We start from the raw sequence: 27,787 nt of genomic DNA on the forward strand, positions 1-27,787 counted from the left end.
GCTTCTATGTTGATTTGGATTTATTTGCATTTTCACTCTTTTGATCCAAAAACTATTTTGGATTTATAAACCAATTTTTTCTCTCTTTTTTCTCTCTTTTTCCTCTCTGCTGAGTACCTCAGTTATATATTGGGCCTCATTGACTGATCCTATAATATTGCTAAGTCTTCCCTTCAATTTTGCATTCTTAATTTTCTGTCATTTGCTACCAGCCTTTCCTCCTGCCTCCTCCTTTTTTTCACTTTTCATTCAATTTTGTTCATGGAGCCTTTTATTTTAAAAAAAAAAATGTGGGGCTGAAGAGATGGATCCGCAGTTCAGAGCTTGCACCTCTCTTACAGAGGACCAAGGTTTGATTCCCAGCACCCATGCTGAGCAGCTAACAACCAAGTCTATCTCCAGCTACAGGGGATCTGATGCCCTTTTCTGGCCTTAGCTGCACCTGAACATGGGAGGGTACACACACACACGCACATGCAAACACATACGTATACACGCACATGCACACAGTTTCCTCCCCACATAAATATTAAAATAACTCTTAAAAAGTGTTATGTTATATAGAATGATAGAATTCATTTTTTCCCTTATAATTTCTTCAGTTTTATTTTTGGATAGAAAGGTGTTTTCCAAATAAAACTTATATAGTCAACCTGTTTTTTTCTAGGCTTTTTGTAATTTCATATTTTATATTTTAATGCTTAGCCCATTAAATCATCATGAAAAATATCCAATTTTGACATTTATTGTCTTGCTAATCAGTTTTAAATATACGTGTGAGTGCTTTGGCTGCATGTGTCTGTGCACTATGTGTGTGTAGTGCTGATGGTGACCAGAGAGGGTGTTGGTTCACCTGGAGCTAGAGTTAAAGGTGATAACCAAATCCAGATCTTCTGCAAGACCAGCAAATGTTCTCAATTACTGAGTCATGTCTCTAGCCCCCCCCCATATGTACCTCTATAGCTTTGATTCTTGTGTTGAGTTTCACTAGTTCCCTTGGCTTATTAAAATTTTAGACCAGCTGGACTTGGTATTCATGTATTAATGCTACATTGAATCACTGTTCACTGGATAATAATCTTTCTTCATTTTCTCTTTGGAAATGTTTTCTTGTTAGTCTCATTTGCTTATCCTTTCAGGTAAATTTTAGTGATACTTTGAAGTTTACAGCATAGTAGATTTTCTGTGAAATTTTATAAAGTCCACTCAAGGTGGGCATAGTGATGCATGTCTATAATCCCAGCAATTGGGAGAATGAGCCAGAAGGATTATGAGTTCAAGGCCAGAATGACTATGTAGGGAAACCCTATCTAAAAGAAATGAATGAACAATAAAACAGTAAAAACTCTTTGCATGCTATTTTACAATTTTAAATGTATATATAAATTGCTAATCAAATTTGGCGTATTTGCAATTCGTTAGCAAGATTATTTCAAAGAATTGTGTTACCTCTGTTGTGTATCTGGCCCCTTTTCTTCATATTTTTGAACTCCTTGTCAGTGGTATGTTGGGAACTTTTATATATTTCTTGTTCCTATCTGTATCATTGAATTACTTTGTTTATTCTACGAGCTTTTCATTTAATGATTTTAAATCTCTAGGTAGAGCCACTTGTTTTCTAAAAACTTTAAAGTTTATCTCTTCCATGTTGTCTTGCTGATGACTTTTTCTTATCTTATTGCTTTGGTTACAGATTCTAAGACAAACTGTTAGTAATAGAAATCTGCCTTCTGTTCATTGTCTGGTACAATTACAAAGTATTTTTCAGACTAGACTTTCTTTCTTTCTGTTTTTTCTTATGCAGTATTCCTAGTTCATATATGATCCAGAAATGGATTTAGAATTTTCTGAAATGCTTTTTTATGTCTGAGAGATATTTGTGTTGTTTCCCTCTGTCAGTACAACGAATGATAATAATGTTTCATAACTGCGAAGCATTTTTGGGTCAAATTCTACTTGATTGTGGTATGTTGTCCTTTTAATAAGATTTTCTTTGCAAGCGTTTAATTTAGGATTTCTCAAATGTGTTTGTTACCAGCTTTCAGTGTCAAAGTTATTGGCTTTGTAAAACGAATCAGGAGTCACTTCATCTTTTTCTATATTCTGTACCATACATACAGCATTTGAGTGGAAAGTTCCATGAAAACTTAAAATCTTTTACAGTGCTTTCTGTTTCTTTTGTATTTACTGGAGTCTTTAACTTTCTGTATCTTTAAAAGTTCTGCCTCTCTTTTGATATATCACAGTAGTTAAGCCTTGAGATATATTGAGCTTACATTCTTTCTCGGGGAGTTCTTGCAAACACTGTCTCCTTCTGATGCTTAGTTTCCTCCTTTGTCAAGCGGTTAAAATGAGAGCCTAAAACGGGGTACTGAGAAGATAAAGAGATAAAGTATGTGATCATGTGTCTGACACAGTGAGCACTCAGTTCCCTTTAGGTGTTGCTAATCCCAGGAGATAATTCATTCTGAGATTTAAATTTTTTATTAGTATAGAATCACAAGTAATGAATTTTATATTTCTATGATTTTATCACCTTCTCTTTATTTCATATATACATACTTTATCTCTTTAATATATGATCTAATGAAATGTCTGTACTTTTTTCTTCAAAAAGTCACAGTTCTTGGAATAATTTTTCTCAGTTCACTGTTTTGTGAGAGCGTGTTCACTGGTACCTGCCTTTATCTTTGCCAGTCCTGCTTTCTACTTCCCTCCAGCTTGTTCAGTCTGTCTGTGTATCCCCAACTGTTGCTCTTCTTTGACTATTGAACTATTTCATGGTATGAATTTGCCTCTCGTTGCAACTTTGACTTCATGTCCTCTGCTTCAATATGTAGTCTCCTCAATAATTTGAACATTTGTAATTATGATTTTTTGTTCTTAGATGATTATCTGAAATGTGAAACTAGAGCTCCCTCTAAACTCACTTCTGCTTTATTTGGGTTGTGTGTTGTTCTTCATGCTTTCCCTTCAAATGTGATTATATTTTATTGTGGCCAGAGAATGCGCACATAAATTCTATTCTGGGGAAATTTGTTGATACCTTTTTAAGCATACCATAATCAACTTTGTAAATGTTCCATGTGCTCTTAAAGCAAGATGTATTACTTGTTTATGGGACATAGGTTTTCATGTAAAGAAATTTAATCTTGTTAGTTTTCATTTGTTTCTTTTGGATTTTCTTAGAAAAGATTTGAATTTTATAAATAACCAGAGTTTAAATCTTATTCTTGGAGTTTGCAATATCTTTCTATTATATTGCTTAGCACTTGGGGCAGGAAAACCCAATATTGATGAAATGAGCATCTTTTATTTCTCAGTTTCTGTTAAATATGATGTTGGTTCTGGATTTCAGGATTTGGTCTTTTTGTTTTGTTTCTGCCGAGCTGATGTTCTTAGAACTGAGAAGCTTTGAAAACTGTTTTCTATAATGTTGTTCTCCGTATTTTGATGCCGTATGTTTCCTTGTGTGATGTTCATGAGTGCCAGGCCCCCGTCATGGACTGCCCCCTCCATGTTTAACAGGTGTTGCAACCTGACATGGCATTATAGAATTATAGTTTTCTTTTGTTGTTTCATTTCCAAGTTAGGTGGCCTTTTTCATATAATTGCTTCTAGAAGCATCTAACGAAGGCAACATGCTATTTGAACTGAAGACTTGTACTTCCGGGAACCCACCAAAGTAGTTTCTCGTATCCCATGGTGCTTCTTCATTCCGCTCTTCAGCCACACAATTAACTGTCTCAAATGAACGTCAAAAATTAGCTGCTGTGAACCTGTCCAGTAACTTCCATATTCATTGACTTCATATTTTTGCACGATTAGGGTTCTCACCAATTATCAGCCAATTTATTTTCCATTTTCATTTATTTATAGCAAAAACAAAAGCAAAATATGATCCAGTAACATTTTGCAAGGGTTGCTAAAACCTTTCTTTGGACCAAATGTTACCCTGTGGCCCAAACACGAAAGAGACCAAGTTCAAGCTATCCTGTTTTGGTTGGAGGTGGGCATATCCCTGAGGGCTGGGTGCTGGGCACATTTCTCACAGTGAAATGGGTGTGTGGGAGGGTCAATCCCTCAATGCTCTTGGAAAACGGCTGCAATTAACTATTTCATCAACTGCGCTTGCAAATTGAACCCATTGCTGTATATGGCAAGACAGGGTGCCGTTGGAAGAGACTGACTTCTGGCTGTCAGCTTCTAACTAAATTGCCTGATGTTTGAGATGCATGCTGCGTGGGCTGCCTCAGAGTTGAATGCAGGAAAATTGAGGCCTTCCTATTTTTCTGGGCCATCTCTTGGCTTTGCAATTTTTCAGGTTTATTTATAATCTGTCTTAAATTGACAACATATAGTTTGGATTTGAGGCTTTTGACCCAAATTGAAAACCCTCTCTCAGAGGGTGTATAAATCCATTTACATTTTTCCCTTGATTGTCATGTTTGAGCTTTAAAAAAAAAATGATGCTTTATTTCTTTTGTCCTCTTTCCTTCCACTATCTTTTGTTATACAGCCAAAACCACATTTTTCTTTTCTTTTGCTCTGCTGATCCGGAAAGCTCTCAGCCAGCTTCCAGCATCTATGTGGGCTTAGAGTTCAGCATATTCAAAACCATACTTGTCCCTAGTTACACATAGTCTGCCTGACTTGTTCCTCTGTGGACTGATAAGTAGCTAGGAGCCACCCCATTCACATCTCCCCAGTGACAGGGTTCTATAGGATCTATGCTAGTTTCTCCACTTGCCTTTCTTCAGCCCCACGCCCTGCTTACTTGGGAGATGTGAATGCCCCACCTTGCTTACTGCAGCTTGGCCCTACTACAGGGGCGGGATCTCGTTCCTGTTTCTAGACTATAGATACTATGGCCCTCTAGCTATACTCTGGTATGCTTCCTATTCTCTTGTCTGTGTGGAATGGCGCCACCCTGCCCACTTCTCCCTCATCTACACTGTATGCCGGTATAAGATGGGAGCACTGAGCCAGCCTAGCACAGGTTAGACCTGCACACTCACTAGTTGAAAGTCTCCAGGAACACATGATCTGCATATGAGAATAGCTCAACCAGTGATCATGTGTGGGAGTGGATTATTAAGGGGAGTATCCGGGGGAACAGAGATTCAAGAGAAGAGCAGAAGGGCAGAGACTGAGCCTGGGGAGTTAAGAGAAGCCAGGCTGGATGGAGATGTTCAGGGCCAAGGTGAATACAAGATACAGTGTTGTGAGCAGGGTTGTGGGATGTCAGCTGTGCAGTTACCCTGGGAGGACAAGGAAGTGCTCAGAGTTTGGCTCTGTTGTTTGTAGTTGGCTCTTTCTTTGGTATTACACTGTGGCATGTGTGCCCTGTGCCTGGCACAAGGGATGCTGATCTAAGGACCATACATCTCCTTCTTGTACCAGAAAAGTCCCCAAAGTAAGGAGAAGAGATGCCAGTAACTTGCCCTCCAATGCCCCCTGAGATCTTCCACTTCAATTCCATCCTGTATTTCCCCTTCCGTTGGTCCCCCTTGCTTAGCATCCAATGGCATAGGCTCTGAGCCTGCACCCCTCCCCACCCTCCTTTTCTAGAACCTACTACACCATCCTCTATTTCTCTATTCTGGAGCCAGCCAGCCATTCACGTCTTACAATGTTCTAGCAAGTAGCTCTACACTTAGGCATCTCACCAACCTGCTACAGTTCCCTTTCCTCTTGGCAGCTTTGCAGAGCCCATGTGTCCGTGGCTCCATGCCCACCACTCCCACTAATTGGACAGTTCTGCATAGGGGCAGCCTGGTAACTCTTTTCTGAATGCTCACCTGTGCATCAGGCTTCACCCACTGTGAAGTCAATCCCAACCTGACATGCCTGACTGTCTAGTGCCACAGCTCAACATAATGCCCCTCCACCAGCCTTGTGCCAAAAATTTGTGTGTGTGTGAGAGGTGGGTGGCTCTAGGACACTAACTTACTGCCTGCCATTCCACACCTACATTGGGGTACTGCCAACGTCTCTTCTGGCTTTTCTTCATGCGATCCAAAGCCTCTTCTCTCCGCTCCATCTCTGTGACCTCTTGGCTGCCTGGGTTTCATTTTCCTTCTTGAGGTCTTGCTCTCTGCACCTGCCCTTGATACCAGTGAACGTGAAACTCACAATGGCCTTTCTCAACTGGTAATATCTTCCCTTTGGTCTGAAGGTAAAGACCAAGGTTTTTCACCTTTGTTACAAAGCTTTGCATGACCTGTGCTCCATTAGGGTGGCTTCTGGTCCCACCTAACCCATTTCCATCACAGAAATACTCTCGATTCCTGTTCTCTACCCACCAGCCCCGTGCTCTGTTCTCTTCTTGTCACTCCACTCAGGGCTCTGCTTCCTCCTTACACCACCTACTCTCATCTCCTCTTCCTGCCTGAATCCTTTCACCCTGCCTCTGCTGCTGCAAACTTGGAAGAAGCTTCCCAGGTCTTGTTGAATCCTCTGCCCCTTTGTAACTCTTCAGCCTTGCCTCTTGAAATTCACATTCTGTGGAATTCATTTTCATTTGGGCTTTCCCTGCTAAGCTGGAGTCTACAGGAAGGCAGAGTACCATGACTTTTTGGCCTGACTACATACCCTATAGGTGTTTCATATTCAAGACAGAACAAAATGGAAAGTTATTGGGTCAAGAAGAGGCATAGATGTATGGCAATAGGATGAGCTGGAGGACGCTAGGCAGGCATTTAATGGGATCACACAGAGCTCTTGGGAAGGCAGCCAACTGTTGGATTTGAGAATGGTATAAGCAGCGATAGTCTGGCCAGTGTTGAGGAGTGGCCTGACCAAAGGACCACATGGCATAGAAAATTGCCTCACCCATTTGGGAGCATGGAAGAAAGCGGCGCCCTGAGTATCATTCTAAAGACTTGAGCATTTAGAGTAGGCATGCAGGGCTGTGGCCCAGTGGACACTGACCTCCAAGTCCTTAATGGATGGTCATCAAACACATTCTGCAGTCAAGCACAGGAAGCTACTTGGCCTTCTGGAGAAGATCAAGCCTCATAGTTTTATACACATTATGTTAGAGGGCTATATAAGCTGAAGCACCTTGAGAGGGGAAGGCTCTTTCTAGGGACTGGTGAAGTCCTGGGCCTTTGAGCCCCGAGCTTATGTCTACATGACAAGGATGACCACAGTGTGGGTGGGCCTGGCAGGTAGCACTTAGAAGTCTTTCACACAGTGATCTGTGCCATTCTGGTGTCTCTTTTGGTCAAGATGAGCTGACCATTAGCTTTTGTTTGAGCAAAGGCAAAGCTCATAAAGGTCGAAGTCTGGTTAGCACAGCAGTTCACCTCTCTCGGTTGGCATGGCTGTGGTAGAATTTGCTACCTCAGGAGAGATGACGCCTCTCCTTCAGCACTACTCGACCAATCAAGAATGGTGTGTTACTCACCACACCTGCTTCCCACTGCCAAATCAGTCCTCAGAAAAGCTTTCTGGAAGTGACGTCAACTTCAGGGACGAGGCCCAGGTTTCTAGGGGTCAACACCATTCCATGGTTCCTGAAGAGATGGTAGACTATGGAACGTAGGCGTTATGTTTTTGACCTATGTAACATGGTCCACTAACTCTCAGTATCCAATCCATCCTCGGAGGGCACCCCGGAGGTGTTAGCAACATCGAGGAAGAGAATCAGTTCATCCTCACACCGCTCCGTGTGATTTCTGTTGTTATGGCTGATATCTGACCTGCAGCAAGAGCACCATCTTCTGAGCACTCAGTGAGCCCTCTGGGGGAACTCTTGGTACCTTCAGTCATGGTACTCGACGACTCGGTTTTCCATGTCACAGATGCACGAGATGTCTGTGGGACATCTCCCAGTCAGCCAGTTCTGGAGGCTTCATGGAGACGATTCTCCCCCGAGGGTGATCTGCCTACCTTCTCTGAGCCTTGCAAAGATGCTCCCTGTTCCCGGGGAAGCTACCATTTTGCACTAATGTGCAAAACTCTTCTCAAGTTTGTCATCAGTGGGATTTTTAGTGGCTGTACCGAGTATGGGAATGAAACAGTGGTTTTGAGTTTGCAGAGGTAGTTGACCCAAATAATACCTTTTCCCCACTAAACCTCAGAGGGCCTCCTGGAACTGCCTTGTTAGAACAGATGTGCCATTTTCCTTTTCTTATGGTAACGAATGGGTTTACCAAGGAGATTGGACAGGGCCTCAAAAGCCCTACTACATTCGCTTTGCCAACTTTAACTAGGTAGGTTATCTTTTTGGTTGCATACAGGCCAATTGGCTTTCCTAATTTTTCACTCCTCCCCCACACCCACATTAGCGCCCCCCCACATGCCCTTACCCCCATTATGTCCAGCTGCCCATCCCTCTAGCACAGTGGGCATTTAAACTGCAATAGGGCCCACAGCATCATTTGTCTGCAGCCTCTATGGGCTTTTTGGAAGAGTTGCCCTTTTCAGGGATGAATTGCTGGTGTCGATCCTGACATGAAGATGAGACTCCTGGCTTGTGTGTGCCTGCCGCATGATGCATGCATTGTGCCCAACCAGACTCGACATTCTACCAGCTCAGTGGCCCTGAGGGCTTTCTGGACGTGCCCTCAGCCCTTGTCCTCGGCGTCTCTGTGTGGTACTTGGAGAGATAGTAGACCGTATAGCGTACGCTTTATCTGTGACGTATGTAACACGGTCCACTAACCCTCAGTATCAAATCCATCCCCGAGGCTCCTGGAGAGGACGCTGACTTCGGGGAGATGCCACTAGACTCATCATCCGGGCTGCTCCATGACACTGGAAGAGATGGTTTCCATATGGCATGTTTTCTTTGCTGCATGATGGGAAATGACGTAATCTCCCTCTTCCTCTGTCAAGCTCTGCCACTTTGGGAACTCTTGCCACCTCTGGGGAGGAGACCATAATGCTTGCTGGGATCAGTGCTATTCATGACCTCAGTGACATGGGTGTCTAGGCAACTCTTGGTTAGTAGACTCCATGATCTGCTTCTCAACACCAGCCCTGAAGAGGTGTCCTGAGGCAACCTGGCAGACACGAGCCTTCTTACAGCTGTCCTGCCATCCAGCGGTACTTGAAGAAGTGGTTTACCGCCCCACATACATTTTGAATATGTACGTGGGACGGTAAACCACTTCTTGGTACCCAGCCCAGCCATCCAGTCCACACCATCCTGGAGCGAGCCTGAAGTGAGAGAAGAAGCCCTGTTGTGGCTCGCTCCCCACATCCGGCTGCTTGGCCAAACATCTCTGCTTTTGTGTGCTTTTTTTCTGCCTTTTTTTTTTTTTTTTTGCAACACAGTGTTGCTCTCAGCTTCAGGGCAGACTTTAAGGTTTCTTCGGGATAACAACAACAACAAGGAAGGTATCCCACATCCCACCTGGGCATTCCCCTCCTTCCACAAGACTTGAAGAAGTGTTAATCGGTTCCACAAACGCGCATGATCCAGGAATGCCGCATATTTTCATCGTCTTCAAAGTTGCCTTCAGACACCTTCAAGACATTCTGCCCAGGGGAGGGCAGATAGGTGTGCACGACACAGTGCCAAGCTAGGTACACAAAGATACACTTATTTTTTTTTTTCCCCACGGATGCTTCGTGTACAGTCTCTTTTTGCCGTATCAAGTCTAGCCGTCTGAAGAAAGATACATCCTGGCTCCTCCATGAATATCCCGGTGCCCCCACCATGTGGGTTTACAAGTCAAACCTGATTCTTGGCCTTCTTTTCCTTACCTCCAACTCAGCCTTTGAGAACTTGCCGAAGATGCTGCCATCCTCAGAGACAGGCACTGGTTCTTCCATCAGCAGTGACCTCACGGTACCTGAAGAGGGCTCAGTCAAACTGCATGGGTAGTGTTAACAGCAAGTGTAACATGGCCTCCTCTTTTCAATATCAACTTCAGCCTTGAAGGTCTCCAATGAGGTCACCTTAACCTCAGGGGTAGAAGTTGACCATGCTTCTCACTTTACTTACAACGCATGTCATTTGGTCCTCTTTCCCATAGCAGTGAATGCACCTTGGGCGCTTCTTGGGGGTAATATTTCCTAGACACAGTAGTAGTTCTAGGGTCTTCACTTCAGGTCCTTGTGGGCCTCTTCTCTGCTGTGTTCACTGCATCTGCATTAGGCAATGCATGGTGGTCTCTTCTCAACACTGCATCTCGCCTCAGTGGGCTTCCTGGAAGTGATAGCCGTGAGAGAAAAGACAGCAGTTCCTACAGCACCCTCTCTCCATGGTACCTGAAAAGATGGTTGACCATAGGACATGCGCTACCTCTGTGTCGTATGTAGTATGGTCCACATCTTCTCAATATCAAAGTCAATCGTGGAAGGTTTCCTAAAGACCAAGATAACTTCATGGGAGATCTCGTGGTCTGGCTTCAGCACAGCACTTGGGGAGCCTATCAAGTGTGTACATTGCTTAGGGCATGTGTATCATGGTCCACCATATCTCAACATCAGCCTGTCTCCAGGGGCTTTCTAGAAGCCATACCAACTTGAGAACAGGGCTTGGGCAGCAGGAACGATCTAGCATAGATTTCCCAGGGCTTGACTGCAGGTCATGTTCATTATCTATGACCCTGGTCATTTGATCCCAGTACTTGACACATAGCCTCAGCCTTACAGGGCATCCTGGAAGTCATAGTGGCCTTATATATGAGTTTGTGGTCATCGCCCCACTTGCCAACTGTGGATAGTTTGTGACACACACTGTGAGGGCTTCTTAGAGGTAGCAGCAAATAAAGAAAAGAGAGTTGGGGTCAGCGTTACCTCATGGTATTTGAAGATGTGGTTGACCATGGTGTGTACGCTTTATTTATGACGTAGGACACATGGTCTACTCCTTCTCAATATCACATCTCGTCTTGGAAGACTTCCAGGAGGTGACATCTGCTTTGAGGAAGAGCCAGTGTCCCGGTGTCCCTACTGCTGCTGCTTGGTACTTGGAGAGAGGTGGTCCGTGGCGCGTTCGCTTCATTTATGGCGCACATTACACGGTCGACCTCTTTGCGGTATCTAATCCCGCCTTGCGAGCTTTCCTGGAGCTAACACCAGCTGTGGGGTGGGGACACTAAGTCTGTGCCAGTGCAACCCGGTGGGTTTGTCTTTTCTTGTGTCTGACTCTCTAACTCTTGCGTGGCAGCCTCCTCCTTCTCAGCAAACTTCTCTGGCTTGGCAGCTTCGTGGGCAGGGGTGACTTGCAGACGAGGAAAGTGGCATCAGCATGTGACATATGTGTGGGTACGTGAGGTGGTTGACCAGAGAGCACACGCTTGTATTTGTGCCGTTTGTGACCTGGTCCACTAACCCTCAGTATCTAACCTTCCCTTGGAGAACTTCCTGGAAGAGATGTCAACTTTTGGGGACAGAGACAAAATACCAGCTGCACTCTGCTAGACTTGGAGACAACATCCTCAGCATTTGTGACTCGTGTGCCTGATATGGTGGTGTTGGACGAGATTTCAATGCTGTTTCTTTACTTGGAGTCCTTCCTTGATATGGGACCACCCAAGTTCAAGACAAAGATCATGTTGTCATCTGACCGGAGTGTATGCAATTTATATATGACACAAGTCACAGGTCACATGACACTTCTATGCTAAAGCCAGGGGTGGAATCTGCTTGTGTTTGGGGCACCTGTGCCTTTCTGTGGTTACCCAAGATGGTGGCCATCACTGCTCTCTGGTTGTGATACGACTTCAGGATCATGCCATGGAGGTCTGCTCTACTGGGGCATGTGAAGGAATGGCTGTCAGATATGCGTTCAACTAATGGCTTGAGCACTTTGACTAACATCCTGTATGCGACCCTGCATTCAACAGGCCTGCCAGGTCTGAAGGTCAAGTTGGGGAAGTATCCGAGGTAGTCTTGTCAGTGTTCATTGGTGGTACCGGAAGAGAGGTTTTCTGGGTCTCTGTTTCTTTGATGAGAATGAAACACACCCAGCTAACCTTTTTTTCAGTATCAGATCCCATCTTGGAGGCTTCGTGGTCCAGACCCCAGTTTCGGGGAAGAATGGTCCTGTCAGCATCCAGCCAGGGGACCGGAATAACTGGTTCGCCACAAGGCCAGCGGATTATCGTGACTTCGTGTCCTTTGTTCTTCTAACCCTTCCAGGCCTACTTAATAGGCCTACCAGGTCTGAAGGTCCAGTTTGGGAAAGTGTAAGAGGTAGCCTTGTCAGTATTAACGGGGGAAGCCGGAGAGAGGTTCCTCTGTGTGAAACACACTTTGTCAACTTCCTTTCTCTTCAGCCCTCACTTTGGAGACTGACAGTCCATACCTCAGCTTCAACTGAGGACAGACTAAATAGTCTCAAACAAGTGAGTGGCAGAGCCCATGCCGTGCCTCAGATTTCTGTTGCCTGTGCCACTAACCTTCAATATCTTGTCCATTCTCAGGAGGACTTCTCAACCAACATGGCGTTCTAAATGTGGGGAAGAGGATGGCCACTGAAACAGTTCTACCCCGGATCCCACAGGTGGGGTGCATTCACCTCGCATCTAACAGGTTAGACACAGCCATCCCCACGCACATCTGAAGTGCTTCGGAGGCACTGTGATGGGCTGTCAATCAGCCAACCCACAATGCAGGATTGTCTATTGTACAATACACCCACTGTGACAGATGGTGCCTAGGCCCATGCCTTTCAGCCTCTGGATGATCCTGAAAGGATGCTCGGGATACAGTGACACCTTTGGGAATGAAAGCTGGTTCTGAGATTAAAGGTCCTTGACGTCCCTGGGAGTGGCCGAAGTTGGCCCCACTTCTAACAGAATACAACAGTGGCCTTATTTTGGCTGTAGAGAAATGCTTGATGTTAAACCAACTGGAGAGACACTTTGTCCTGAGCCCTGATCTGGGAAGGTTGAGTGTTGACTGAGCAGTGGCTGTGGCCCATTGACTGTGGTGTCCAGTAGACTCTTAGAAGGCATTGCTAGCATTGAAGAATTCTGCTTCTGTAGGTGATAAGTTTCCAGTACATGAGCAGGAAATTTCCTTTGTGGTGTTTCTCTTGGGGCCAAATATTCTGGCAGACCCTTGTCAGTAGGAAATGCCTGCTTGGAAGGCTTCCTGGGCCAGACAGTGGTGCCAGCCCTAGGCCAGGGTGAGCAAGCTGAGGCGAGGGCTTTTTTCATGTGCTGCATGGTAGCTGTCACACACACCAGGATCTTTTGTGTGCAGAACTTGCTGGAGGAGGCAGTGGTTCTCAGTTGGCTGGTTCTCAGCTCCTTCAGGGCAGAGGAGTAGCCCATACCTGGTTTGTTTGGTTCAAGGCAGTAGTTCACGACTCTGGTTCCTGATGTATCCTTAGCTGTTGAGGAGAGGATGATGTGTATCAACAGAGGCAATAAGTTCTGGGGAAGATCAGGAACTTCCTACTTGCAGCCAGGTTTCTGGGTCAGAAGCAATGTGGTGGAAGTGTGGTGACATAACCCACTGTGTGTTCAGCAGATGATCTCCTTGGCTGCTTCCATCTGGCCAAAGCCAGGAAGCATGAGACTGGAGGGTGTGCTTATCTTCCAGTGTCACTAGGCCACCCTGCTGGGCTCAAGCAGGGTCTCTGTCCTTTGCCCCTTTAAGGCAGCAGAGAGGGCATAATGGCACATGTGGGTAAGAAGAAACTTGGAATTTTCTGTTCCTTGTTTTTTGGCTCCTCTCTCCTCAGTTCTGATAAGATTAACCAGATTGTTGGCCGTAACCCCCCCACCCCCTTGCAATGATAAAATTGTGATCAGCCATTTTCTAGAAATAGAAAAGTCAACCTGGGGTTGGCACACACATTTGGTGAGTGAGCTCTGAGAAGAGAGTGGCATTTGGTTTTATTTCTAAATCCCACTCAGTTCCATGGTCGGCAGTACAGCTTTCTGTAGGGCTCCATCTCGGGGTGGGACCCGGCCCACTCCTGCCGCCTCCTCTGCTTCACTCTGCCTACAGGAGGCAACAGAAACTCCCTTCCCTTCACCTCACTCACTAATGTGTCTGTTTTTAGACTCTCACCATCCCTGGAATCTGCCCAGCACTCAGCCAGCTTCCACATAGGACTTGGGGGCTGGCTTCCTTCAGACCACCCACCTGCCTCTTGCACCCAGAATCTGAGGATGGTTCCTGAACACCCCCGATGTACTGCTTTTATTCAAGATGAAGGCTGCTAGTCCATGGGTATTCCCTGAGGCTCGCACCATTGCTGGAGGCCCTGGTTCCCTTTTACAAACCCCTAAACTTGGAGAGTAATGGGGTGCAAACGGTCTGTGGTGGTGGCATATATTCTCAGGATGCTGCCAACTGTCACATTTTAAAGGGTTCTTGGTTAATCTCCAGGGGCCACTGAACCAGACACTTAAGGCAGACCCTCCTACAGAGGCAGACATCTGATGCCTTGCATCTCTGAAGGCGCAACAGTTCCATTTTTTTGTTTGCCTTTGTTTGCTTTATGCCCAGTGCTGATTGATACTTGAAGGAGAGGTAATCCGTGTTGTCTTCTCTTTATTTATGATGAAACATACACGGGAAACCTTTTTTTTAGTATCAAATCCCACCCTGGAGGCACTTCCTGTCCCTGATGAAGCCTTCAGGGAAGGGAACTTGACTGCTCTACCCTGGACTGTGTGACATGGGGATGTGGGCTCAGGACTCATCCCTGGAGGGGAAGTCAGGTTTGAAGAAGGGCCAGGGTCCCAGCAGTGATGGGCGGCTGCTCCCTGTGGCTTCGGACTGTGTGATGACTCTTGGTATATGGTAGCTTTTCAGCAAGGCCCTCCTCCAAGTAGCTAGATGACACGCCAGCAACATGACTGAAGGGACGATACTGCTTCCAGGGTGACTGTGAGGATGGTAGACCGGTGACGTACACTTCATTTAAGATGTAGGTCACCTGTTTAGCTATCCACCAGCACCCAGACCGTCTGTGGGATGACCCCTTGGTGCACATGGCAGCTGTGACAAAGATATGGGTGGGGCTGAGGCCAGTGGGAATCTGAAGTATTTCAAGTGGGGTTACCTTTTAAAGGGAATCCTTGTTTTACTTGTATGTGTACATGTGACTATGTGTTTACATGATGTTTGTGCATCTCTCATGAATGCACACACACATGCCCACAGGCACATTGGTATGTATGTGTAGGTGTGTGTATAGGATAGAAGCCAATGTCAGGTGTCTTCCATAATCACTGTCCTTATTTTATGAGACAGGGTTCCTTGCTGAACTCTAAGCTCCCCAATTGACTGGCTGGCCAGTGAGCTCTTGCCTGTCTCTACCTATCTGGTTCTGGGTTTGCAGGTGTGTACATACCTGGCCTTTTGATATTTAAACCATGTCCTCGTGCTTCTGTGCAAGAGTCATCTCTTCTCCCCAACCCCTCTTCCTCCCACTTGTTAATCAGTAATGTCAGATCCTGTCATAGCGGGCTGCAAGGCTGACCACAGATGAATTACAGGAAAGGATATTTGATATCAGTACTCACAGAAAGACCCCCCCCCCAGACAATGCTAATGTACGATTGTGTTGTACCTCCTATGGGTTCACTGAATCCTTGGGTTGGCGGGGGGTATGGTATGTGTAAGCCAGTACCTATGAATCCAATGCCAGCCCTGTGTGGTACTTGAAGAAAAGTCATGTGGTGAGCTTGCTGTGGGTGTGACTGGTATCATGGTCCATATTTTTACACTGAGAACTCCATCCTGGAGGACCTCCTGATTGTATAAGCTAAACAGGGGCACTGGTGCCAGCAGTACAACTGGTGGGTGGGTATTTTAGCCCTGCATCAAGCCCACAACTGTCAATAAGCTTTGCTGTCTTTGCTCATCTCCATGTCTGTTGTCCAGTTTTGCTTGTCTTCTGAGGATCAAACCCTTCGGCTGCTTCCCAACACAAGTTCCTACCTAAGACATGTATTTCAGAAGTGAGAGCTTCCTAGGGGAAGGACACTGGAGTCAGCATCATTGGAAAAGGTAAGTCAGAGTGTTTGGTCTGAAAGGATATATGTTATTTCCATGTGTGTCCTGCCCTACTAATGCTGGGTATGCCTTCCATGCCTAGGAGAAATCCCTGATACATACCAACCCTGGGGGTGAAGGTGGCTTCCTTGCCCCCTCACCGAGGTTCCTGGCAAGGGGTTCTGTTCCTACAGCCATGGCAGAGACACAAAAAGTAAGTAAGACCCTCAGACCAAGACTGAGGCTCTTGTGTTTCAGCTCATGTTTCATTGACCAAGGGTAGGGAGGTGCCAGGCACCCAAGAGGTCATGTTGGGTACATGCATGCAAGCATGGGCAACCAAAACATCTACCTAGAACACCTAAGAAGCCTAGCTTTACTGGTGTCCTTTCATAGTTGAATGTTCCATTTCTCCCTGGGAAGCTGAAGCTAAACATCATCTGTTCTGTGGAATCCCATGCCGTTCACATATAGTTTCATCCAGAAAACATTGCCTGGTTCTGACATAAGCACAGATACCTTTTTGGTTCCCATCTCATGAAGACCTGTTTGGCTTGGAGCTCCACCATGGTACACAGGTTGCTATCCACTGGGAGGTCATGGGATGTTCCTCCAGTCTTATCCACAGCCGGACTTTGGGAAACCAAGTCAATCTTGTATCATCTCTCTCCAACATTTGAGGAGACTGCAAAGAACCCCCAAATGCTGACTAAACCAAACGCTGCCTACGAGATCCCCATTCTGCCTGCGTGGAGCGGGCACAGCTGTGAGAGCCCCCTAAGTACAGCGGGGCTGCAGCGTGATCGCCTGCTCACGCACAGAAAGTGACTGCGAACACTTCACCAACTGCAGGCTCCTGTGCTGCTGACCAACGGTGCTTAATGAGAAGTTGCCCGTGTTTTTTTCGCTTTATATGTGACGAAACATTCGCGGTGCACTTCTTTTTCAGCATCCTGTTCTACACTGAAGACTTCGGGGTACAACTGCTGACTCCAGGGAAGCCATGTTAGCCTATATAGTAAGGGCCAGCAGGAGAGTTAATAGCCCTTTTTGACTGGTTTTCGGCGCTTTTGTCTCAAGAATGGGTTTGGTTTGGTTGGACCTTCCTACCTCCTCCACAGCACAGCAGTAAAGGAATCGGTTGATTCCTCCGCTTTCAGCTGCTGTTGATTCAGAGATGAGCCCTCAGCCCACAGAGCTGATGAGATGTAAGGAGATGTTTGCAGAGGATTCTGGGAGAGAATAGTTAGTTCTTCCTTTTCATCAGAGATGTCTAAGGACCCTCCATGTTTCCTTCAGCCACTGGATGTGGTAGTGAATGAGAGTTTGAAGGCAGCTAGAATCCAAGAGGACAGTACCCTGGTTTTTATAGACATGGGCGGCCAGGGCTATGTCATGATTGGAGAGGCAGAAAGGAACCAAGAAACATCTGGGTAACAGTTCAACCTGGGATCTCCATCAAAACTTTCCCTGAAGTTCAACATGTTTCTATACCTTTAAGTTATATGAGCCTCGATGCCTTGTTTTTGTGTAAGTTGGCTTGAATTTTATCTTACTGGGAGAGAAATGTGTGACTCTTCAGTGAGTTACTAGTGAGGGTAACTGGCACCTTTTGGATGACATGTTCTCTTGATTGGCTCCCTCTACTCCTGTCTAAGGTAGGTCGTTGGTACAGGGTTCCTTTCTTCTGTGGAGTTACTAGCTGTACTTCAGATATATTGCCTTAATACTTTAACTCTGCACTGACACTAACACACTCTGCTGTGTTTCGTTTTCAGGGAGGCGCCATGCATCCTCTTCAGGAGACCTGCAGGATGATGGACAGGCATTACCTTCCCAGACCTCTCATGCTCAGAATCCCAGAATCTGCTGTTCCTACCTCATGTCTGGGATTCCCATGTCTCCACAAGGTGTTTGCTGTGTTTGTCAAATCACAAGTCACTGCTGTACAGGGGCAGCTTGCCTTCAGGGTGACCAGGAGGAGGGACATCTTAGTGGGGAGACCTAGGAATCAGAACCACAATGGACAAACACAACTGGTTTTTTCTGCCCTGGACTTTGTCACCCAGTTCTGTCCTTCTTTCCTTAGCTCTAGAAGGGGACCATGGAACTCAAGAAGGAGAGTCTGTCTTGGAGTTGGACACCATCCCATTGCCCTTGAGTGACACTCTCCAGGAACAATGACAGGGGTGGAAGCCGACATTCCCAAGTCCTCAACCTTGATGGACAAGTTCTGCCCAGCGAGACTTCCGGGATCCTGAGGTACAGTGGTCTGGACGGGATTGCTCTGGCCATGATGAGCACTGTGCTGTCCACCTCTGCTCAGGACCCACCCTACCATACCCTCCTCCAACCTCCCGCACTATGCCTCCTGCCCACCCGCCCCTCAGCATCCCTTCCCACCCAGGCACACTGCAGGAGCGAGGAAGAGCTCATCTGTGGTACCTGAAAAGAAGTTGCCCGTGTTATTTTCGCTTGTATTTGTGACGAAACAAACATGGTGCACTTCTTTTTCGATATCAAATGTCACCTTGGAGAGCTCCCCCATGGACCAGTAGGAAGGGGTCAAAAGGTCTTAGGGTCACTTAATACTTTTCTCCATGCACACGGGAACATTTGCCCCAAAGAAGCATCCCCCCACTGCCATCCCCTCCCTCACCCCATTGGCTCTGTACATTGCTGTTCAGGAACACTTGGCATCTGTCTACCCATCTCCTGGGTCAGGCATAGTTGGTAAGGGAAGCCAGGAAGCACACTCATAGGCTCTCTTGGGGATGAAGCCCAGAAAGTGATAAAAATAAAATGACAGGCAGCAACATAATCAAACACCCAACCCAAGCCAGCCACCAACTCCCTCTGGAGACAAGTGCCTAGGTGTCAGGTGTCTACACCAAGACAGGTCCCTTGATGAGTGTTGCATACACTGACTCTAGACGAGATTGGGCCCAGCACAGCTCCTTTCCAGCATCCGGCCCTGTCTCCACGGGCTGTGGTCTTTGATGCCATCAGCAAGGCCTTGAGGACTGTGGGTGCTGGCTATGATCGGGACCAGGGAACAGCAAGCCGTCATCAGCCACTGCTGTCTGTCTCTGATCCCCGACGTTAGTCCCCCCACGAGCTGTCCTCTGGAGCGGGTGTGAGACACTATCGAAGACAGCCTTTTCCCAGTGGATTCTTCTTTGTGGCTCATGTTCTCGGGTAGCCTCCCCCAGGCAACATATTTGCCTTTGAGTGTGTGTGGGGTTTTTTTTGTTTTTGTTTTGTTTTGTTTTGTTTTTTGAGTGTGAACCGTCGGTGGCTCTCTTCTGTGAGTGGGAGAAAGGGTATTATCTAGACAGTATCCACCTTCCCTAAGGGAGGATGAGTTTCTTGAAGTTGTGTCAGCAGGAGTAAGGGTCATGGGACCACTCCAGGACCACACTGTTAGAGTACTAGGGTATAAGTTATTTCTCTTTCTTTGCTTAATTTACAACCAAAGCTTTGGGTACGCTTATACGTAGCTGCTGTGGTAAGCCATCATCAAAACCCAGCACTGACTTTAGCAGAGATACCACCATCAGCCACACTCTTAGCTCTTGGTTCCAATGGATCAGTGCTATCTTTATATAACCTCCTATAGCTCTACCTGTCCTTTGGGCTCTGTCCTGACGGCAAAGGATGGAAACACCGTAGAAGTAACAACCCCCCCCCCCTTTAGGTCCATGGAGAAAGGCTATATAGGGCATGGGACAGGCATGGTCATCCCATTTTCCTAGGTTGAAAGTTCCTTTCCACCTAGTGGGTACTGGCCTCGGTGCTGGTGGAGCAGTGAGCACGCCATACATTATATGTGTGACACCTGCCACCCAGCCCAAGGCCCCTAGGCCCACATGCTTCTGGAGAGGAGTCTGACTCGGATTCACCTGAAGAAAGCAAAGGAGAATTTGCCCAGCTGTGCCTCTGTTTTGGCATCTAAGGTAACCTGGCTTTCCAGTCCCCTTTCCAGCTATATTTTGCTCTACTGGCAGACTTCTGGATGCCGTTTCTTACCACTCCAGCCCAGGTACGTGGAGGCCTGGAGGGAGCCTTCCATCTTTGAGGGTAGAATGCTCTCTGGACACATACCTCACCTCCTGTCTCTTTCACAGGAGACACCTGGACAGGATGGCAACAGCTGGCCTGAGAGGCCCCAAGAGACAGCGTCCACCTGAAGGTGCCGGTTCGTGGAAGAAATTAGATGTTGACTTCTTTTGAGCACATAGTCTTCCCTTGAAGGGCTTTCAGTAACTGGTGTCAGGTTCAGGAGCACGTCACTGTCGCTGGTGGTGTGTGAGCAGGTGGCTGGCCAGGTGGCAAGTGTTTCTGTTTGTTTATTTTCTTATTTTGAGACTGGAGAGCTTATTGAATGAATCACACTATAATCTAATTTCCCGGAGCAAATCTGTACATAAGACTCTCGTTCCCATCACATCACTTCCTTTTTAACCGTTTGATGAAAATGAGCAGGAACATGCCGAGCGTACTGTTCAGAATTCGAGAATTTGAAAGTATATACTTTACACTTTCTAGGTTCCCAAAGACCTGAACGAATGGACAGACACAAATACACCCTGAAGACAAGAAGAAGCACAAGATGAAGGTGGGAATTTTCAGGAGTATGTGATGCTCAAACTGATATTTATTATACAACTTATTTAATGTCCTTTTTTCAATAACTCTGGTTTTTTTTTGGGGGGGGGGTGTATTAAGTTCTCAATGTAGCCCCAAGCCAGCCTTGAATTTACTATGTAGCTGAGGCTGACTTTGAACTTCTCATGTTCCTGTCTTTGCTTTCCAAATTCTGGCCCCAGAGGCATGTGCTTGTATAACCCTGGTAAGTGAAGGACGTATGTCCATGTGTATAGATTGAAGGAGTTTATGAGGAATTATGTGTTCTTACATAACCATCTGCAGATTCAAGGGAAGAGCCTTGGCTCCTGGTCACCATCAGGCATTGTCTGTCACTCTTGCCTTTGGTGACCCATTCTTTGAGGAACCTATGGTTTCTTTGCTTTAGTGAACAGCAACTGTTTTCAACTGGTCAAACTTGGAGGCCAGTTCTTTGGACAGATATTGGAGGGCTGGTCTTAGAATGCATGTTCTTCGTGTGGGGAAGGTCACCTAGGCCATTTGTTTTTAGCATTGAGGCTATGTTGAGGAAAGTTCTGGAGGCAATTGTCTGGGCTAAGGTTCTCAGGGCTTCCTGTTTGCTTTGGGGAGGCGTGGTTTTTAAGCAGAGATTTGCAGTGTCTATACTGGAATGCCTCTGTGTCTGACTGTGTCAAAAGGGATTTTCCAGGAAGTTCAGTTAATGTTGAGAGGTAATGTAGTGACAGGGACGCAGGAGCATCACTACCCTTTGTGTCTGTCCCTAACAGTCCGGCACACTGATGTCCTGGAGCCTTCCCGACTCATCCCCCTTCTCAGAAAACTTTCCTGATGTCTCCAGTGCTGCATGGCGTGGGCATGGATGCTCCAGCAGACACTTTGATGGGATCTCCGCCGTGGGTGCCCAAGATGGGCTGAATGGAAGTGGAACTGGTTTTGGGAATCATGAGGGGACAAGCTCCTTGTCATGAACTCTCTGTGGGAGGTGGGTGGGGGCTTAGGGTGACTCCCCACCAGGGTACATGACACCCAGGTAATATGTTTAGCTGTGAGGTGGGCATTGGGACTCTTCTGTTGTCAGTGTGCTGCATCTAGGCCAGGGTTCTCCAGAGCTGTTCAGCTTCTGATACTCAAAAGGTGAGTGTTCCTTCTATGCCTCAGGTTCATCATAGAGGCGACACCCACATTTTCAGTATCTCAAGTTGTCCTGGGATGTTTCTGAATGCAAAGTGGCCCAGGGAATAAGCAAGTTATCTCCTCTTCCCCTACCCAGGGATTGAGGGGAGATGGATCCCACGACCTGTGCTTTCCACAGCAAGGTTGGTCCTGGAATCTGTGTCCTCTGTGGGCCGTGCCGAGGGCGCCTGTCCGCTGTCTTCTTCATTTCTGACGGATTGGGCCTTGGCTCTTGCTCTTCAGGATTAAACCCTTTTGGTATTTAAAAGGTGGATATTCCTTCTATGTTTATGGTATTTATGATTAAACATAGAGGAAATTTCACGTTTTCAGTGTCAAATGCTGCTGGGAAATGGGCCTGAACTGAAGCCACCATCAGGGCAGTGACAGTACAGTTGTCCCTTCCAGGGTAAGTGGGAAACTGGTGATCCACAGAGCATGTGCCAGACTTGTAGGTGCCTGAGGACCACCAGCCAATCTTGAAGAGAATCTCTCACGGCCCGAGGCTGGGGAGTCTCTTTCCCATAGTGCCCCTTCTGTTTCAGAGAGCTGGTTCTTAGGTCACGTCTCCCAGGAGGAAGTCCTGTTTGATATTGCAAAGGTAGATTTTCCTTTTATGGTTGTGTGAGTGCTGGTTAATGAGAGAGGGACAGCCGTGTTTTCAGCCTCTCGGGAGCCATGATCCACCAGGGAAGTAAGGCTGGGCTCCGCGCCCTCCGGGTAAGTGGAAAGATGGTGGGCTGCAGAACATGTGTGTTTCTCATTTCATATGTCTGCTGGCCATCACCTTGAAGGGTCTCCTTGCCTGTGGAGCCGGCCTGACAAAGAGGTGATGTTTCCTTATCACAGTAATGTTTGGGCCTGACAATGGGAACCTTTCTGTCTTGCTATCTGTTGCAGAGGAGCCATGCGCCATGGCTGGTCCTTCCCGGAACGCAGTCTTTCTTTGGTATTTAAAAGGTGGATATTCCTTCTATGGTTACGTGCTTCCTGGATAATCATAGAGGAACATCCACTTTTTCAGTATCAAATGTCGCTCTGGAACTATTTCTGGAAGATTCTGTAGGGTCTGGCGGGGGGATGGGGATATCATCAAGTTCCTAAGGAATGGGGTGTGGCCAGGAATGGTCTCAAGAAGCCAACTGATAATATGATGGGGGTCTAATATACTGTGTCTTCGGGGCAGCCTGCCTGCCCAATGGGACCTCCATTTCTATCGACGCAAGCACAAGTTTGAAGATTCCTGGATCGAATCGTTCTTTGATATTTAAAAGGTAGATTCTCCTTCTATGAGTACAATATTAATGACTAATCGTAGAGGAAAATCCACGTTTTCAGTATCAAATGCTGCTTGGGAAACCATCGAGGACACAACTTCGTCACGGAAGAAAGCATGCTAACCGTCTCCCTTCTGGGCTCGGCAGGGATAGATAGTTAGATGTGTGCTTTGTGTGCTGTGTGCTTATATGGTAGCTCTCGCAATGATGTATTTGGGGACCATTGTATTCTTAGTAACTCTTCCCTGACCTCAAACAAAGTTGTTTCTCTGTAAGATCCCTATGTCTGTAATGTGCTTTCTGGAAATGACTTCTTTCTCTGTAGCCAGTGTATCTTGGAGAACGCCTAGGTGGGCCATCATTTTGGGTAAGGGGCATTTTGGGAGTAACCCTTTGGGGGATGTAGGGAGAAGGGACGCGTGTCATCTGTAAGTACTAAACTCCGAATTTGTCCACCTCAGGCTCGCTACCGTCACACCCGCCGTCTCCGGACCAGCGCTGCCACCAGCGCTCCTTATCGTTTGCTACTTGAAGAGAGGTTATCCTTTGTGTGTTTGCTTTACGCGAAATGAATATGCAAGGGCAAGCTCTCTTCGAGGAGCAAATGCTGCCTGGAAGCAAGGCTGGCGGCTTGGGCCTAGAAGAAGGATGTGGTCACTCCAGGGTGAGTAGATGCATGGTGGGCCACTGCGCATGGGCTCTCTCCGCATCTGACTCTCGGGGTCTCATGCATGTTTCCGAGAACTCTCTCGAGAAGACGCCAACTGGAGAGATCATATGGGTTTTTCTTGGCAAAGCTGAGCTTATCAAGAAAACTGCCTCCCCTTCTGGCATCTCTTCCCAGTGTGGTGTGTATACCAGCTCCTTGTTCTGTGCGAAAGCGTCAGGTGCAAGCCAGCGCCCATTTAGTCGGGGGTCATAGGCCCTACCTACCCTCCACAATCCCCTTTAGCGCTTCCTGTCCAATTAAGGGGAAGGGTTGGTGGATATCCAAAGTAAAGATGGCCCCAGGTGCTACCAAGGCCATGCAGCCTCCATGCCCAGGGGTCTACGCTCACTATAGTGTCACAGCATGAGTTACTAATAAATAAGGCTCTTTAAAGAAAGTTGGTGTTGGGGGAGGGGGCAGGGTGGCGTCTCATTTCCCTTTGAACCTTGCACTGGGTGGATGTTTGGAGTCATAACTCACCGCCACTGTGGTTTTCTGAATTCTCCAGCACCAGCAGAAGGGCCAGGGGTCTCTGCACCGTTCTGGTTTGGGGAGTGGGGTGGAAGCTCTCAGAGAACTCATTTCCTGTTTCTTCTTTTCTCTCTAATGATGCATGTCGCTGTGGGTTCTAATCCTGCTTTCTCTCTAAACATCTGCAAGACTTCCTGGAGGCCGCGGCTATGGGCACAGCTGGAGCTTTTCTTCCCAGGGTGGCTTTATAAGCTCGGCAGAAATGCCAATCATTCTCCATTGCTTTCTGTCAAGTTACACAGGACTTCCCCGTCTTCTGGAAGACCATCCTGTCTCGACTGATGCTGAGAAGTACGCCAGCTTCAGGGCTGGGTCACAGTGTGCAGAGTGCAGGGCCAGCTCTAGGGTCAGCTGAGGCTTGCTTTCCCAGTCCCTGGGCTCAGCTCCAGGCCTGCGGGTGGAGTCCTCTGCTCTGCTCTTCCCTGGCCCAGTCCTCCGCCTTCCTGACCTGCTCTGTGGTACCTGAAGAGAAGATGCCCTCTGTACCTTCACTTTATTGATGGTGAATATGCAGGGAGAGAACTCCAGCCTTGCTCCAGCTTTGGGACAGTCTCCGGCTCCAGTGTGATTTTAGACTTCTCCCAGGTACGTTCCATTGGTTCTAGGATGGGAACTACAGCCGAAGTGGTGGTCTTAGGTCCTCCTTGCTCCCTGGGTGCTTGATTCTTTTCCTCTGGAGGACACCCACGGGTTTGCATCATGCTGGCAGGGTGGGTGAGGGGGTGCTTGTGCCTGTTGCACCTGCATTGAGTATCACAGCCCAACAGTGGCTTTCTCTGTAAAGGACAATGGCACCCAGACATACCATCTGTCTGTACCAAGCCATCTTCAGAGCCTTCCTGCTCATGGCATTAACTTTAGAAGGGAAAGTGATGTTTGGGAGTCCCACCTTTGATCCAAGTGATGGAGTGAGTGTCGCGGGGACCTGCTTTTATTTATAATGGTTTTAGGCCTGATCTACCAATCTCCCGGTAGGGACTTCCTGGATGTGGTGTCTGTCTTCGGGAAGAGACTGAAGTTTGCAGTCACCTGCCTCCTATCTAGGGCTCTTCTGTGACTGCGCCTATATCAGAAGGAGGCATTTGTAACAAACAGCCGCCACCTGAGGAAGCAGACCAGCTTGTCAAAGAAAAGTGAGTGTTTTTCCTGGCCATGATCCTGTGGCAGCCTTTGCCGGTTCTTCTCTGGGGAAGAGATCCCAAAGACGGAAGGTGGTTCCCTCCATCATTCACTGGGATGCAGTCTGACTCTTGTATAGTATTGACTTTCTCCTAGTTTTGTCCCATACCAGTGTCTGACCAAGTTAGGAGGCAGGGTCTGGTCCTGGGAATAACAATGATGTCATGATGCTTAGGAAGACAGGAAGGACCCTGGCTTTATTTCTTCTATAAATTCATTTAGTCCTCCTGTCCTCTGTGTGTAGTATACCCCCAGGTGGGCATCATAGAGGAAGAAGGCTAAGGGTCCATTGCTAAGGAAAAGACTGTCCTAGCCAGATCTTCCCTCAGAAAGCTAGAAACTGAGTTCTGCATTTCCTGAGAGATTCAGGAAAGGTCCCTATTATGTCCCAGCCCAAGCTCCTTGGATGGAGAGCTGACCAGTGGGCACACATCTGGCAGGTAGTGTTTGCCACCTGGTCGGCTGATTCTGAATCTCCCATCCCTCCCCAGGCTAAGTCCCAGGCGACGAGGCTGACCCTGTGAATGCTAGAGCGGAACCCACCCCATGCTATTGTTTGGTACTTAAAGCGAGGTTGCCCTTTGTATATTCGGTTTATTGACATGGAATATACAAGGGCAAGCTCTCTGTGAGTATCAAACCTTATCTTGGATCCAGTTCACACTCAGCGAGGGATGTGGTATGTGTGTGCATGGCCGTGTGTTCTATCTTGTGTGTGACAAACTGCTTCCTGGGTCTCCATTTTGCACTGAGGGCTTCGTGGTTGTAATGACTTCAGGAAAGACCTTGGGAACATCCCCTTTCCTTGTTCTGTGTGGGTGGGATCCAAAGCATGCACTGTGTGTGTAGCCTGGTCCCTGCTTCCCAGGTGGGCAGTCCCCAGCCCAGGCTGATGGTCAGGTTTGTGCTGGTGTGGGCTGTGTGTTTTGTTTTGTTTTGTTTTTTCGGGTGTTATTTATTATTTGTTTATTCGTTTTGATGTTCCGTCGTGATGTGGCACCTGAGTGTGCATGTTCTTGCTCGGTGTGCGTGTCGTGGTCCGCTAACCCTCAGCATCTAATTCATCCCCAGGACCCCACCTGGAAGAAATAACAAGTCCACCCAGGGCTGTGGCCTTCCTTTCCAGGCCAACCTTTGGTACTTGGAGAGTGGTTATCCCTGTCCTCTTCGTTTCACTCATGTCGAATCGTACAGGGTCATCCACTTTTTCAGTATCAAGTGCGCAGACGCTGCAGCCTGGCTTCCTACGCCTGGATCCTGCCTCTGACACTTCCCACCGCACATCCTTGGGCAAGGGTGTCGTCGTGCTATGCTCGTTGTCTCTGCTGTATATGGCGACTGGGGCTGGGAGGGATCCGGCTCTCATAGGGCTAGGCGTAGTGCCCAGGCTCATCCCTTCTTAGGCGTTAGCCAAAACATGTACGCCGTGAGCTGACTAGCGGCAGCTGTGGTGGTGTTAGCGAAACCTCTCCTTGGATTTGGGGATCAATGTTGAGACAGAAGTTCTCTGTCACGTACACGAGTGGGTGTTGGAGCTTAGACTTTTTGCTCGCCTTACAAAGCGACCAATGAAGCCTGTAGTGCGCAGGGCTGGCGCCATTCCCACTGTGGCTTCTGGAACGGGAGACCCCATGCAGCGGGGTCATGAAGGCCACCAGAATACTTGCTTCGCTTATGATGGCAGCATCCGGATACTTGACCCCAGCCACCATCACCCTTAGAAGACTCACATGAAGTTGCCGTGCTGAGTGGGGAGGGGGAGCTTAGCGGAGCCATCAGTAGCACACGCATGGTGCATGTGTGTGTCGTGTGCAGCCAGGTGTTAGGAGCGGTGGCCACTCCCAGGCGGCTGATGGATGCTGGTGCTCCTGCCGTGCTACTGTTTCATACTTGAAGAGAAATTATCCTTGGTGTGTTCGCTTTCTTGGATGAATCATACAAGGACAATTTCTTTTTGAGTATCAAATACTACCTCGGTGACTTCCTGGATGCCACGGTAGTTCTCTGAAGAGGCGCGTGGGGTTAGCCATTCCTGGGCAGAGGAGTAGCGGGCAAGAGGATGCATAGCTGATGTGTACAGGGTACACTGGGCTCCCACCTCAGGACCTTACCCAAAGGATCCAGGGGCTCCTAGGTGGTACCACCTACGTGGTTTGGCCATAGTAAGATAACCCTGGTTTCACGGCTTAGCAAATCTTACTTTTTGGATGTGATATCCATCTCTGAGATAGCCACTGGAGTCAGACCCCTGCCTCTTTACTGAGAGTGTGATTGACTCCGCAAGCATGTGCTCAACTCACATTGAGTGACACTGACCCACTCACTAACCGTGTGGTCTGGACCGTGGGAAATCATGCCAGAGGAGCCC

Source organism: Microtus ochrogaster, chromosome 1 (genome assembly GCF_000317375.1).
Source record: "Microtus ochrogaster isolate Prairie Vole_2 chromosome 1, MicOch1.0, whole genome shotgun sequence".
Taxonomy (NCBI): Eukaryota; Metazoa; Chordata; class Mammalia; order Rodentia; family Cricetidae; genus Microtus; species Microtus ochrogaster.